The sequence below is a fragment of the Octodon degus genome, unplaced genomic scaffold (genome assembly GCF_000260255.1).
Source record: "Octodon degus isolate 3935 unplaced genomic scaffold, OctDeg1.0 scaffold00160, whole genome shotgun sequence".
Taxonomy (NCBI): Eukaryota; Metazoa; Chordata; class Mammalia; order Rodentia; family Octodontidae; genus Octodon; species Octodon degus.
Genome location: NW_004524736.1, coordinates 6,034,490 through 6,049,489, shown reverse-complemented (window position 1 = coordinate 6,049,489; position 15,000 = coordinate 6,034,490). Strand labels below are relative to the sequence as shown.

Genomic DNA, 15,000 nt, shown 5'->3' with positions numbered 1-15,000 from the left:
TGGGTTATTCTTACACTGATTTTCTGTGTTTGAGGTAGAAACTGCACTGGGGTGGTGGTGGTGTGACACAAACCTCTGAATTCCAGCATTCAGGAGGCTGAGGCAGGAGGATTGCCATGAGGTCAAGGCTAGGCTGTCTTACATAGGGAGTTCAAGGCCAGCCTGAACTACAGAGTGGGACCCTCTCTCAACAACCCCCTCCCCTAAATTCAAGGCCAGCATGGGTAACCTTGTGAGATGCTGCTTCCAGTGATAAAATTTGAGCTTTTAAGGAAAATTCGGATTTTAGAGAATTTGTATGTTGCCACCACATGCATGCCAATTTTGTAAAACTTACAGACCTTAGTGGCATGATTTCTTGATTTCATGATGAAATGTGTCAGCATTGGGAAGATATATGTAAGTCAGTGAATGGTTATTTTCCAAAGCATGATAGATTATCATACTTGGGCAGAAGACTCATTCAAAATACAAGGTACAAAATACAAGGTAGAAACCAGGCGTGGTGACACATACCTGTAGTCCCAGTACTTAGGAGGTTGAGACAGAGGGATCTGTCACGAGTTCAAGACCAGTCTGGGGGCTACAAAATTGAGCACAAGGCCAGCCCAAACTACATAGTGAGACTGCCTCAAAATAAACATAGGGCTGGGGAGATAATAAGAGGGCCTGAGTTCAGTCCCTGGTTCCACCAAAAAACCCCCAAACAAACAAAAAGACAAGGTAGAACACTGGACTTCTAAGTGTGTGCATATGAAAAATTCATTGTACAATTTGAGGTTCCATTTTGTAGTTAGCCTTTAGGATACTACCACTTACCAAATTTTGGCATGATAGTAATAAAGTATGTCCAGAATTGTCTGAAAAATCTATTGAAGTACTTTTCTAACTGTATTCAAAACATTTCACCAGATTGAATATAAAAACATGAGAATCCAGCTTTTTTCTTTTAGCTGTATATTGAAGAGATTTGTAGAATCATGGGGGGAATGCCACTTACTAATTTATTCATTTTCTTACGGTATTTATTCTACTGAGCTATCTCCCCAGCCCCTTTCTTATGGTATTGAGGCTTGAACACAGGGCCTTATGTCTGCTAGGCAAGCACTCTACTGTGGAACTACATCCCCAGACTTTTTTCTTTTTTGAGGCAGCATCTCACAAGGTTAGCCATGTTGGCCTTGAATTTAGCATCCGCTGGCCACAGCCTCCTGAGTAGCTGGGATTACAAGCATGTACCTGGCAATAAATATTTTTGTTTTGGAAATGACTTTTTGATAAAAATGACTTATGTTAAGAAACTCTGGGGCTGGAGAGATGGCTCAGTGGAATAAGCGCTTCCCTGGCAAGCGCAAGGGCCTGAGTTCAATCCCTGGTTCTGCAAGAAAAAAAAAAAAAACTTTATTGTTACTGTGTGGGGAGGTAGGGTTTTAACAACTGATGTGAATGTGGATGTTGCTCACATTAGCACTCTTCCACTGAACTAGGCCTTGTTATTATTTTCTAATAAAATTAATATTTTAATTGCTAAAATAGTAAATATTGACAAATTGAACCTACATATATGAAGCTCTTTTGAGATCATCAGTTTTAATGAGTGTGTACAGGCTAGTGAGACTAGAAGATTTGACAGGCACTATAAAATTTTGAAGAGAAGTTGTCAGGTTGTGGTGACGTCTGTGACATGCTTTAATTGTACTCGGTAATATCTACAATATTAGATTCTGTAATAAAATATTTGAATTAGATTGAAATTGTACAGTAGATCGTGAAGGTACACATTGAGCCTTGAAGGAAACTTGGTGGTGGTGTATAAAAGATGACAAGCTTTTTTTAGTTAGTAAACAGTATCAGGTTTCCATCATATTTTCTAAATTCTCAAGATAGTTTTTTCTACATCTTAATATCTTTGAAATGGAGATGTTTTACAATTGGTGGTGAGTCACTTTGATGTAGCTTTTTTTCTTACTTGTGTCATAAAATGATGGTGTGTTGTACATGGGATGAAGTAAGTGTCTTTGTGTTTAAAAAAAAGGAAACATTGAATCGTAGTTCTTTGTAGCTACAGGATATGCTGCTTTGGACATTTTTCTTCATCAGGTGCTGAATTTACTCTGGGAAATTGACAGTGAACCAGTTGTTGGAATGTTTCATTTATAAGCAGTTATATTTATTCTGAGTAGGCATTAGTACCAGAATCCAGGCTTTTTTTGTTTTGTTTTGTTTTGTTTTCGGAACCGGGGATTGAACTCAGACCCTTGCGTTTGCCAGGCAAGCGATTATTCTACTGAACCATCTTCCCAGCCCCCAGAATCCAGGCTTTTAAATAAAACATGAAACTCTTGTGTCTTGTTTTTCATAAAGGTATTCGCTTCTGTTTACCTTTTTTTTTTTTTTAAACTTTTATCAATTTTCTTTTTTTAATGTATTTTAGTACAGGGTCTACAGGGTCTCACTACAGCTTCTACTCATAGTGATCCTCCTCTTTTCAACCTCTCAAGTGCTGGAATTATGGGTGCATGCCACCATACCCAGTCCCAGTTGCCTCTCAGAGTGCCCCAGGGGCGGCGTGGCACGGTACATCGTGGGATTGAACCCTGGTCCCTGCGTCTGCCTAAGCAGGCACTTTAATCCACTGAGCTATCTTGCCAGCCCCCTGTTGTTTTTGAGACAGTCTTGCTGTATAGTTCAAACTGTCCTTGAACTTCTACTCTTTCTGCTTCAGCCTCCTAAGTACTGGGTTTTCTATTTAATCATGCAGTTGTTCTCATGTTTTTTAATCTCCAGTAGATCTGTTTAAAGATGTTACTGATGTTGCATTGTGCTTCTTTTTATTTAATTTTATTTTAGAAACAGGGCTTAGCTAGTCAGGCTGGCCTTGAACTCACTATGGAACCTAGCTGGCCTCCAACTCATGGTGATCTTTCTGCCTCAGCTTCCCAAGTGCTTGGAGTACAAGTCTGCCACCATGTCCAGCTTTGTTTTATTCTTTATGAAAAAGAATTGGACCATAACATTGAAATATAAAATATTAATAGTGTAGATGCACCTAAAAATAAATTTTAGGTATGAAAAAGGCCTTTGTTGGAAAAAAGGTCAGATCTTTCAGAAAAGGCTTTGTGGGCCTGAGAGATGGCTCAGTGGAATAAACGCTTCCCTGGTAAGTGCAAGGGCCTGAGTTTGATCCCCGGTCCCCCCCCTCCCCCCAAAAAAAAGGCTTTGTGGAAGCAGTTAAATGTTAGAGACTGAGGTGGGCACCCACAAGGTAGGAGGTAAGCAGTGGCTGGGCTTGATGCAAGGTTCCAGGAATGTGAACAGGCACTGTAAGTAGCTGTGTAATTGTACGAGTATAGTGTGTATGTCCAAGACGTGAGATGCTATAAGGTGAACAGGCTGAACTCGTGACCTTTTCTGTGGTGGGGGACACTGTAGGCTGTGGATGCATACCTGATACTTTTCTGGAGCGGTAATCTCTGATCCATCAATCAAAGGAGGGCTCTTGGGAAAGAATTTCTCCACAGAGGTTGTTGAGACCTGATCATTGGCTGACACTTTTAATAGGGAGAATGAATGGAGTGATGGTATGTTACAAGAGAAGAGTTAAGATAGTATTTTGAAACGGATATATTTTCTCAAGTAATGTGCTACATTTGAAGACATAAAATGTGGTAGAATGACCATCACAAATTGGGATTTGTACCCATCTTTGCTTTGGTTTTTTAATCCAAAAAATGAAGACAATGCCTATCATATGTTTTAAGTTTATGTGAAATGATGTATGTGAATGCTTTTAGCATGTAGTTGTTTAGTGAATAACTTGCTAGGAATTACAGTGCTTCTTGCAATAGTTCAGAAATAATGTGGCTCCATGAAAAGTTAGGCAGAGAAGGGCAGGCTGGATGTGTGGTTTATATCCTGAAGTGCTCCTCCTGAGTCACATGAGGGTTTCATGTAGGAGGGGAATAAAAGGAAAGAGGTAGCCAGAGGGATAGGGCTAAGCATCTTCTGTACACATATTTTTCCTCTCCCTTTCCTCTCTGACAGTACTGTCGGTTGAACCCAAGTCCTTTGCACTAGCTACATCCCCAGTCCATCCATCCATCCATCCATCCATCCATCCACCCACCCACCCACCCACCCATCCATCCATTGATTTAGAGACAGAGTCTCACAAAAGTCACCAAGTTGCTCAGGCTGGGCTTGAACACTGAGTTGCTCAGGCTGGGCTTGAACTTGAGACCTTCCTGTCTAAGCCTCCCAGAGTGCTGGGATTATAGGTGCACTTTATCATGCCTGGCTTGCACACCTACTTTTTTTTTTTTTTTTTTTTTTGTATGTCTACCTGTTAAGGAACTTTTATGAACAGCTCTCCCTTCAAATTGCACTGCTAATCTTGGGTGAACAATGACAGCTGACCTAAACTGCAGTGGAAGCTGAGAAATATGGGTTCTTGATTGTCGTAAGTTAAATCAGGATTTTCTTAGTAAGAGAGAAGGGGAGAATAGATACTGGGTCAAGTGATTGACAATATCTGCCACAGTGAATATAGTTTTATTTTTTCTTTCATTTATATATTTGAAAGCATTATCTTGTAGGCTTAGTTTCTTGGAAGTTTTTTTTTGTTTCGTAGTCACATATGGTGGCACCTACCTATAATCCTATTACTCAGGAAGCCAAGGGAGGAGGGTCATAAACACAAAGCTCTGTGGGAGTGGGGGTGCACACCTGTAATCGCAGCACTGGGGCAGGAGGATGACTGAGTTTGAGGCCAGCCTGGGCCACATAGTGAGTCTAAGGCTGGCTTGAACTGCATAGTGAGACCCTGTCTCACTCCATCTCCCCTCAAAAAAGCAACAAGTTCAAGGCCAGCCTGGGCAATTCAATGAGACCCTGTCTAAAGAGGGTTGGGCTGTGGTTCAGTAGTAGGGAGCCTCTGGATTTGGTCCCTAATACTGTCTTTTCCAGTATTCCCCATATTATCTTTTACCTTTTTATCATATTTTCTAGGTTATGCTTTGCTGGGGAATTGGCCTTTAATGATAGAAATTACTTACTTTTGGCATTTAGGTAGAATAGAAAAATTTTATCTTTTCATTCATAGTTTATTTAGTATTTCACACATTAATTCTGAGGACCTAATGTGAGTGTTTGGTTGCTGTGGTGGCAGTATGGCTTGGTAGACGTGTTAGAATTCTTTTGAAAATTACACAATGCAACCCATGCTGGCCCTGAACTCTTGCTAATTCTTTTGCCTCAGCCTCCCAAGTGCTAGGACTGTAGACATACACCACCACACCCAGAAGTTGCCACATTTTTGTGGGTAAAACCAAACTTACGGAAGCAAGTAGTCACCGTGGCATGTGACTGTAATCCCAACTAATTGGAAGGTGGAAGTAGAAGGATCACAAATTTGAGACCAACGTAGGTAACTTAAGACTGTCAGAAAGCCCCCCAGAACAAAAAACTGGGCATGCAGCTCAGTGCCAGACTCACCTAGCATCGGTAAGGCCCTGGGTTCAGTCACCAACACTGGGGTGGGGGAGGGAAGGAAAGGTAATTGAGGTTTAAGTGTGTAATAGTTGGCGATATTAAATTACCTGCTGAACAAATACTGACTGGAAAGTTTTCTTTCTAGTTCACCATGAAAAACCCCGGATACATAAATGGGGAAAGAATAGTATAAATACCTAGATCAGATCTGTCTCCATGTAGACGTATTTGCTTTAATATGTATATTTTCAGTTGAATCATTTGAGTAAGTTGCACGTCAGTCTCATGACATTTAAAGTGCATCTTTTTTTTTTTTTTTAGGTACTGGGGATTGAACTCAGGACCCTGCGCTTGCCAGACAAGTGCTTATTCTACTGAGCTATCTCCCCAGGCACTTAAGTGCGTCTTTGGAGGCTAAAGACTTCCTATATAATCACAGTACCCACTATGATCATACCAACGAATAGTAACAATAAATCCATTTACATCCTGAACCATCCTACAGGAAATATCCAAATGGTGATACATTTAGTGTAGCCATTTTCATAAGAAGAAACATGTTCTTACTCTTTAAAGAGAAGATATAAAAGATTGCTTTGAAATCCTTGGTTTCCTAGTAGGGAAAGTAGTTTTCATAGATTTTAATAATGTATAGTCAGCTTTTAAATTAGTTTAAGGTTTCAATTGTAGCTGAAAATTTTTTTTTTTTATTTTTATTTATTACATTTATTTATTGTGTGTGTGTGTGTGTGTGTGTGGCCAGCTCAGCCCACCAGGGGGCGGGGCTGGCTGGCATGTGGTGCTGGAGGATTGAACCGCGGTCCCTGTGCTTTGCCAAGCTTGTTTCAAGTAGGTGCTTTAGACCACTGAGCCATCTCTCCAGCCCCTGAAAATTTTTTTTAATAAGCAGTCTGTATGAGTTATACTTGAAGGGGATCTGTCAATTCATTTTTAAAGCAGAGTGACCAGAGGGAGCCCAGATGGGTATTTATTTCATGTTTATTTTATTCCAACTGCAGAGATAGGATATATTATAGTAACATTAAGTTGTAATTGGAGGGGCCAGGGAGATAGCTCAGTAAAGTGCTTGCCTGGCAAGCACATGGTCCTGGGTTCAATCCCTGGTACCCCCCCCAAAAAAAAAAGATTGAATTAACTGAGAGGGGAGAAAAGAATCCTTTTGCTTTGAACCTATATTAATATCTATGGAGCTAAGCTTAGTGGCACCTGCCTGTAATCCCAGCACTTAGGAGGCTGAGGCAAGAGGACTAACATGGTTTTGAGGCCAGACTGAGTTATACAGAATTCAAGGCTAGGCTGAATGATCTAGCAACACCATGTCTCATAAAAGTAAACAGTAAATAAAATTATGTGAAATAGTCAGATTTTCTACTCATATAAAATCTAGAATGGTGAGTAAAATTGGAACCTTAAGATCAAAGATTAGGCAGTCTTTAATAGAAAAATAATACTTGCTATAGAGGGTTATCATACTACTTAGGTTAAATTGTATGCCTGGTGATTAGCACATGTGATAAATCAGCACTTCAGGATTAGGTTTTTAAAAAAACAGCTGTATGTGTGAAATATGTTGATTTGGAAATATAAATGCTAGAAGCTTTTGTCATAGTGGGGGCTGGATCTGGGGCCTTATACATGTGCATGCACACTAAGCAGTATCCCAAGCCTTTATTATTTCTTATTTTGAGCTGGCTGGTCTCAAACTTGGGATTACTCCTGGTTCAGCCTCCTGAGTGGCTGGGTAATTATTGCTGTGCACCATTATGTGTAGTATAATTGCCAGAACATTTTAATGGTTACTTTTCACACCTAATATATTATAGTCATTTGACAATAATGAATTAGGAGAACTTAAAGCACATTTTGTTTGTTTGTTTTTTTTTGGTAGCTTTTGTCTCCATGAATTTTCTTTCTTTCTTTTTTTTTTTTGCAGAACTAGAGATTGAACTCAGGCCCTTGTGCTTGCCAGGCAAGCACTTATTCTACTGAGCTATATCCCTGGCCCCCTATAATAGGGGGTAACAATGGTAAATATATTGTATATTGTTACCTTTATTTTTTATTTTTTTATATTTTTATTTATTTTTATATTTTGGCAGTAGCTTTTGTACTGAGTTATATCCCCAGCACTTTTTACTTTAGATATGGAGTCTCATTAAGTCACCAAGCTGCCTAGGCTGAGTTCAGCCTTGTGATTTCTGTTTCAGCCTCTGAGAAGTGCTGGAGTTACAGATGTGTGCCACCAGAGCTGGCTTGGAATTGCTAGTTTTAATAGTGTATATCTTCAAAAAGAAAAAAAAAAATGTATATCTTCAACTTTCTAGAGTAGAAAAAAATCACCCCAGAAATTGGTTATACCAGGGCTAGGGATTTAGCTTAGCAGCAGAATGCTTGCCTAGCAATGTGGAAGCCCTGGCTTCGTACTTTGCACCAAAAACAAAGCAAAAACCAAAAACAAGCAAATGAACTTCACCTGAAATTGGTTGTGCCAATTACGTTCCTGTAAACAAACATAAGACTGTTGTGCCAGCATTTGTCTACCTTTCCAGTATTTACCCATCTGATGGATATAAAATGGTATCCTAATTTTTCTGTGTTCTAATCAAATATTTTTTTAGTGCCTTTTCTCTGTCAGACCCTTTGCAAGGCAGTAAGGATGCTATCGAGAGGAGCAAAACATGGCTTTTCTAGTCTAGGAAGCATTCCAGGAGAGATGAATTTTGTCAACCTATGAATGGCAGAGGGACCCAGAAGGGAGTGATGTTCACTTCACTTGAGGAAATGGAGCTGTTTCTGGGGATTGAACTCAGGCCCTTGCATTTGCCAGGGAAGCGCTTAGTCTACTGAGCCATCTCCCCGGTCCTAGAGCTGTTGAGAGAGGTGAAGCTTGACTTTGTCTTGAAAGATGAATAGGCATTTTGGAATTGAGTGACATTGTAGAATGAGATGGAGTAGGCAAAGATGACTGTGAAACTACATTATTCAAGGAACTTAGTGTTAATGACTGTGCAGAGCCCCAGGATGGGTGAGGCTGAAGGCTTAGCAGAGAAGAGGTGGCAAAGGTAGGCAGGCTGCAGGGTTTTGGGTTGCAGAGACCAGAGAGCTGTGGCTGAAGGTTTTAAGTACGATATAACCAGGAGGGTGAGTGGTTTTTGTTTGTTTGTTTTTGATCTAGAAATGGATTCTGGTATTTAAAAAACGGACAAACATGAAATTTCAGTTTTAAACTTATTAGTGTGGGTATGTATTATTCTTTTCTGAAACATGTGGAGATTATTTTTTCCTTTAGAGTTGGTAATTTGCATCCTAGTGGGAAGATGGAGTGAGCTGTGGCCTTGCACGTGATACATTTGCTCTCATTCATGAGCCTTGGTGTCAAGTAGGACAACATATGATTTTTACAGTGTTGCCTCTTGTCATATAGAAATAGGTGTGGTTTTATAATAGAGATGATGATAATTTTAAGAATTTGTACTTCTGTACAATCTTTCATAAAAAATACTTTCAGGGTTTTTTTTGCTTTTTTTTTTTTCCTGGTACCGGGGATTGAACTCAGGACCCTGAGTTTGCCAGGCAGGCACTTATTCTACTGAGCTATCGCCCCAGTCCTTCAGTTTTTGTCTTATTCTTAAAACATAATAGCAAATACAAATATAGAACTTCCTCTTATAAGCTGGACTGTCTCTTCTTAATCAGCTCTATGTGTGTATATAGATGGTGATAGCAAATGCTCTTTGGATTTCTTGCTGCTTTTGGCATCCTTGAGCTGCTGGTTCTCTCTCTTATCTCCCTCCCCCTCCCTTTCTCCTTCTCTCTCTTTTGTTTTAACCCAGGGCTTCATGCATGCTAAGTAACCACTATACCACTGAGCTACATCCCCGTACTTTTTAGAAGTTTAATTTTGAAGCAGTCTCACTAAGTTGTGTAGGCTCATTATGCAAGTTGCAGCTTCCTGCCTCAGTTTCTCAAGTGGGTAGATTATCAATGTACAGCACCAAGGAGCATGTGTTGCTTCAAGGCACGAATGTGAGGTCTCTCAGCACTTAATTTAATAGAAGTGGTTTTAGGAGGCCAAGTTAGAGTTGTTTTTTTGAAATTTGTGGTGTTTTAAAAACAGTGGGTGTTATATAAGGGTAATAAGCGTTTATAAGTTTAGGCATGTTTGGCATCAACTCTTTTTTTTATTTTATTTACTTATTTTTTAAATTTTATTTATTTGTGTGTGTGTGGCCAGCTCAGTCCACCAGGGGGCGGGGCTGGCTGGCATGTGGTGCTGGGGGATTGAACCGCGGTCCCTGTGCTTTGCTAAGCTTGTTCTAAGTAGGTGCTTTAGACCACTGAGCCATCTCTCCAGCCCCTGGCATCAACTCTTGATAAAAATGTCACACTTGTGTTGGTTTTAAGAAGCATTTTCAGGGGCTGGGGAGATAGCTCAGTGAAATCAGTCCTGAGTTCAGTCACTGGTACCACCACCAAAAAGAAAGGTAAGATTAAGAAGCATTTTCAGAGATTTGTTAATGGAGATGCTGAGGCAAGTCTTAAGCATTTTAGCAGTGTATGTTTAGACGCATGTGTGTGTGCACATGCTTGTGTACCTGGGCCTATAGCATGCAAATGAGCAGTCCACTACTGAGCTATATAGCCCAGCCCTGGGTGCTGTTTTTAATTGAGAAGAATCCTAGACAGGTGGATTATCTTTTCAATACCTTACAGTTTAAGGTTGTGATTGTCTTTTCTCTAGGTATTTGCTATTTAGAAATTAGGTACTTTTCTTCATATCTCTATGAAAGAAAGGCTTTTATTAATTTCAGACGTAATCCAAGAAGACCTTTTAAACTGAGAAAAACCATGTTTGGGATTAAAAGAACTAGATAAGAGCATGTCTTGCCCATTATCCCTTCCTGGACTCTTCTCATCACCCCCACCCCACCCCATGTTGATGTAGCCTCATTTTCCTCTTCTTTTTTTTTTTTTTCCATGATTTTATTGATAAATAGCAATGAGACAGTTTCAAATCATATCGCTAGGACAGTTTCAATATTTAACACACTGCATACATTCTTCTTAGTGGTTAATTGCTGTTCAAGATGCGGACTTGATATCCTATTTACAAACACCATTAGAACAAATCATTCTATTCATTAACAGAATGTAACTATATATCTATCCTAACCACTTTGAATACACAGATACAAAATGCACATTCATCTGTATACCCTTTTTTTGTTAAGTTCTGTTATTTGAATATTATAGGTGTGTAAACTCAGCAAAATATTCTAAAAGAGTCCAGTAGTCCACAATAGTATTGGGTCTTCCGCTTAACTGGCAATGTCAGAAATTGTTAACCTGAGTCCCCCACAGCTCAACATAACAGCATGGCTTGCTTGCTTGCTTTCTTTCTTTCTTTCTTTCTTTTTTTTTTTTGTAGAACCGGGGATTGAACTCAGACCCTTGTGCTTGCCAAGGAAGCACTTATTCCACTGAGCTATCTCCCCGGCCCCATGGCTTTATTTCTTATATTTCGTTTTTATACTTTTCTTCTGGATGGTGAAGACCAAGGTAAAGCAGGACCTATGCAACAAGAGTTGTAGCTTTTGGGTCTGATAAGGTCAGTGAAATCCCCTCTCATTTTCTTCTATTACTTGTCTCAACTCCATTTTGCTCATGCTTGTGTACAGGTGCACATACACTCAGTTTAACAGGAGGAGTACAGATGTTAATGTATGTCCTCAGGGTGGGGAATGCAGTTGCTTTATTTACTGATTTTAGCAAATATAGTACTTGTTAACACCTTGGCAGCATAAGTTGGCTGGATCAATTGGATCAAGGTGACTGTTCTAAAATAAACAAAATGAAACAGCATTATCTTGAATTCGTAGGCAGCAGGTGAGAGTGAGTAAATGGGACTTCTGCGGGTGGTTTGGCTGTTAGCTGTGCGCATGCTCAGAATGTTTTTAGGCAAGTGTACAGGATGTTCTCTGTACTGTGTAACCTTGAAACATTACTTCTGCTTCTGTTTCTAGAAATGAAATCTAAAACAGAAGAGTCATTTTTCCTTTCTCTTCACATTAAGAAAAAGTAAGACTTGTAAATCTGAACTAGCCATTACAAAGTCTTTGGATTTGTTTTTTTTTTAAGTGAGATTTTTTTTTTTTTTAATTCAGTTAGAACTTGATTACAGATAATTGATTTTTGGGAGGGTTTATTTTTTTGAAGTGGGAAAATACACAGCCACTCATACTTGTACATACTCTATTTCAGATGGCTCCGAAATTTAAAGCAAATTTAAGGTCTGTAGAGAAATTGAGTTGATTTCTGGAGTGGATAAAAGCAGATGCTACACACAGATACACATACAGAGCTGATGCTGCATTTGGAGACTTGTTCTTGCTTTGGTATTTCTTAAATTGAGTGTATGTAATGGCACAGGACTTCTAGATTAAGCTAGTTAAAATGCCAAAAACTGTGTTGAGGTATTAGAGGCCTAGAATGAATATAATTATCCACCTACAAAAAACAAGTCCTTTGAAGAAAAATGAAAGATCTTCTGAAAGCCATGGGATTTTTTGTTTGTTTTTTGAGATGGATTTGTACCAAGTAGTCCAGGCTTGGTCTCGAATTCACTATGTAACCCAGGTTAGCCTCTCATGGTGATCCTCCTGCCTCAGCCTCTTGAGTACTGGGATTATAAGCATGCCCCACCATGCCCAGCTGTGGATTTTTTTCATGTCTTGTTTGTAATAATTAAACTTGAGAGCCAAATGTATATGCCTATAATCCTAGTACTCAGGAGGCTGAGACAGGAAGATGCCAAGTTAAACTACCCTGGCTGGATAGTGAGATTTTGTGTGGCAAACGTACCCCCCCCCAAAAAAAAAAAAAATTGAATGTCGTGTAAAAAACACATTTAAGGTGCATAAACTTAGGAGGCTGCTAAAAGCAAAGAAGATTGATTGGCTTTTTTTTTTCTTTTGGTATTAGGGATTGAACTCAGGACCTTGTGCTTGCCAGGCAGGCACTTACACTGCTGAGCTATCTCCCTGGCCCGGTTAATTGATTTTTTTTTTTTTTAGGACAGGGTGTAGAGGGTCTCACTGTGTAGATCAGACTCGTAGTGATTGTCCTGTTTACAGCTTCCAAAGTGCTGGGATTACAGATGTGTGCTACCATGACCAGTCTCAGTCAGCATCTCAGTGTGCCCTGGAGGCGGGGCCAGCATGGCATGTTCAAGGATTGAACTCCTGGCCTCTCTGTCTGCCTAAGCAGCCACTTTATTGGCCGGCCCTTGATTGATGGATTTTTGAGACAGGATCTCTACATAGTTCAAGCTGGCCTTGAATTCACTATATAGTCCAGGCTGGCCTTGTACTTGGCAGCAATCCTGCCTGAGCCTCACAAATTCTAGCATTGCAGACATGTGCCATCAAGACCAGCCCAAGAAGTTTTAATTACAGATTGTGTTTGTATTTTGTGTGGTCTGTTTATATATCCTGAACTAATCCTTGAAAAATAACTAGTGGAACTCAGCAGTTTAATGGCTTTTCAGATGGGAGTGGGGCTCAAAAGCAACTGCATGATGGGATGGTGAGAATGTTTTTTACAGGACAGATGTATTTAGGGTCTGTACGCTTTAAGCCTAATTCATTTGTTTACAAAGAGTTAAAAGTTTTTCTAAATAGATGCCTTTCTGTCTCAATGTTTCTTCCTGGTACTGTGAAAACTGTGAGAAAAATAGTGTGTTCTGTTTGGAGGTTGAGGATGTCTGCCTGAAAGCTCCAGTTACAGTATTTAGTATGTATTTTAAAAATTGAAGCAGCAAATGAAGCACTCTTCTCATCATTTAACAAGAGGCAAGATAGTGGCTCTCATTTCTGGAAGTGTGCTTCTAGTACTCCGTTAAAGCTGTGTAAGTTGCTTTCATAGCCTCAGGGAAAGATATGGCTTCCCTAAAGATTATGTCTAGAGGCTTGGAAATTGTCATTTGGTATATGGCTTAAACTGATAAAATACTTTTTAGAGTGCTTCCTCTGAGCCAAATAGTAGTAACATTATTGATACTAGTAACAGCTGACATGCATTGCATACCATGCTGGGCATTGCTGGTTTTTTTTTTTTTTTTTTTTTTTTTTAGCATGTTAACTGTTGTCCCCAAGAGGTATAGGTACTGTTTTCATTGTTTTGCAGATGATAAACCTGAATCTTAGGACCCAGTCCTATGCCAAGTAAGTTACAGAACTGAAACATAAGCTCAGGATGCTGGACTTAGGAGCTTTGATGCTGAACAACTGGCTGGTCATTCCCCAGACTGGGTGATAAGGAAGAAGTGAACTCAGAGAAAATAAGCTACTTTTTTTGGTACTGGAGATTAAACTCACAACTTTGTATTTGCCAGGCAGGCACTTATGCCACTGAGCTATCTCCCTGGCCTGAAAGTAAGTTACTGTTTATGACAGTAGGCTCTTATTGAAGTCAGAACTCAGGCATGAGTCAGTTTAAAGTGAGTTTATCTTCTTTCCACTGTTGTCATGCAGCCTATAAGAGTATAATACTGTGATATCTCATTTACAAAGATCTTTTTATATCTTGTGTGGGCTTCCATGCATTTAGGAGAAAGGATTGTTTAAAAGTTGATTTGTGAGCTGGTGTTTTGCTCTCAGAGATGTCAGTGCCTAGTGCTGGTTTTTGAGCCAGCCTAATGGAGCAGTTGATGGCTTAACTTCCTTAAGCCTGGATTCTAAGACTTGCACTGAGCTTCAGGAGAGAAAGAGAGGAGATAATGTGTTCTTCATTGTTTCCAGATTCCATTCTTAGAGATGTTATCTCCTTTTGAGTAGGTGACTCTACTTTATGGGGTTGTAGTTAAGTACAGAGCCTCTGAAGTCAGATCTTGAGGATTTGAGGTGAAACCCTTAGTCTTTCTAAGCCTTAATTTCCTCATCTGAGCAGATGTCATTATGGCTTATTGAGGGGCTTCATGAGACAAATAGGCATTAAGTGCTCAAGAGTATCTTCTAGTCATGGTTGTGCAAGAGACCATCGTGACTATTTCTGTTCTCTGGGTCCATTTCATTTGTTAACAGCTTTTCATAGAGGTGAATGCTTTCTCAGCTGGACTACAGTATAACACTCTGAAATGGGTAGAAGGTAAAACTTGGGATGCCCTTTACTTTGTTTTTTTTTTTGTTTTTTTTTTGCGGAACCGGAGATTGAACTCAGATCCTTGCGTTTGCTGGTCAAGCGCTTATCCTACTGAGCCATCTCCCCGGCCCATCCCTTTACTTTGTGGTGATATGTTACTTCAGTAAATTACCATGCATATTACATTTGTAAAGTTTTATATATATTTTATTACCTTGGCTTTAATGTATTAGAAGAAAATTATTTAACACATTCATGGTGGGGCTGCAATTTATCTCACTTCTGGGCAGCTTGAACTACCAGTGGGTACATGCATGATTATCCTGTTGGGTGACTTTTTTTTTTTTTTTT

At 39.6% G+C, this 15,000-nt stretch overlaps 1 protein-coding gene across 1 annotated transcript in view; it reads left to right on the top strand.

Moving 5' to 3' along the window:
• Window positions 1-15,000, top strand: part of Ube2h (ubiquitin conjugating enzyme E2 H) — a 123,923-nt gene that overhangs the window by 16,241 nt on the left and 92,682 nt on the right. The window lies entirely within an intron of this gene.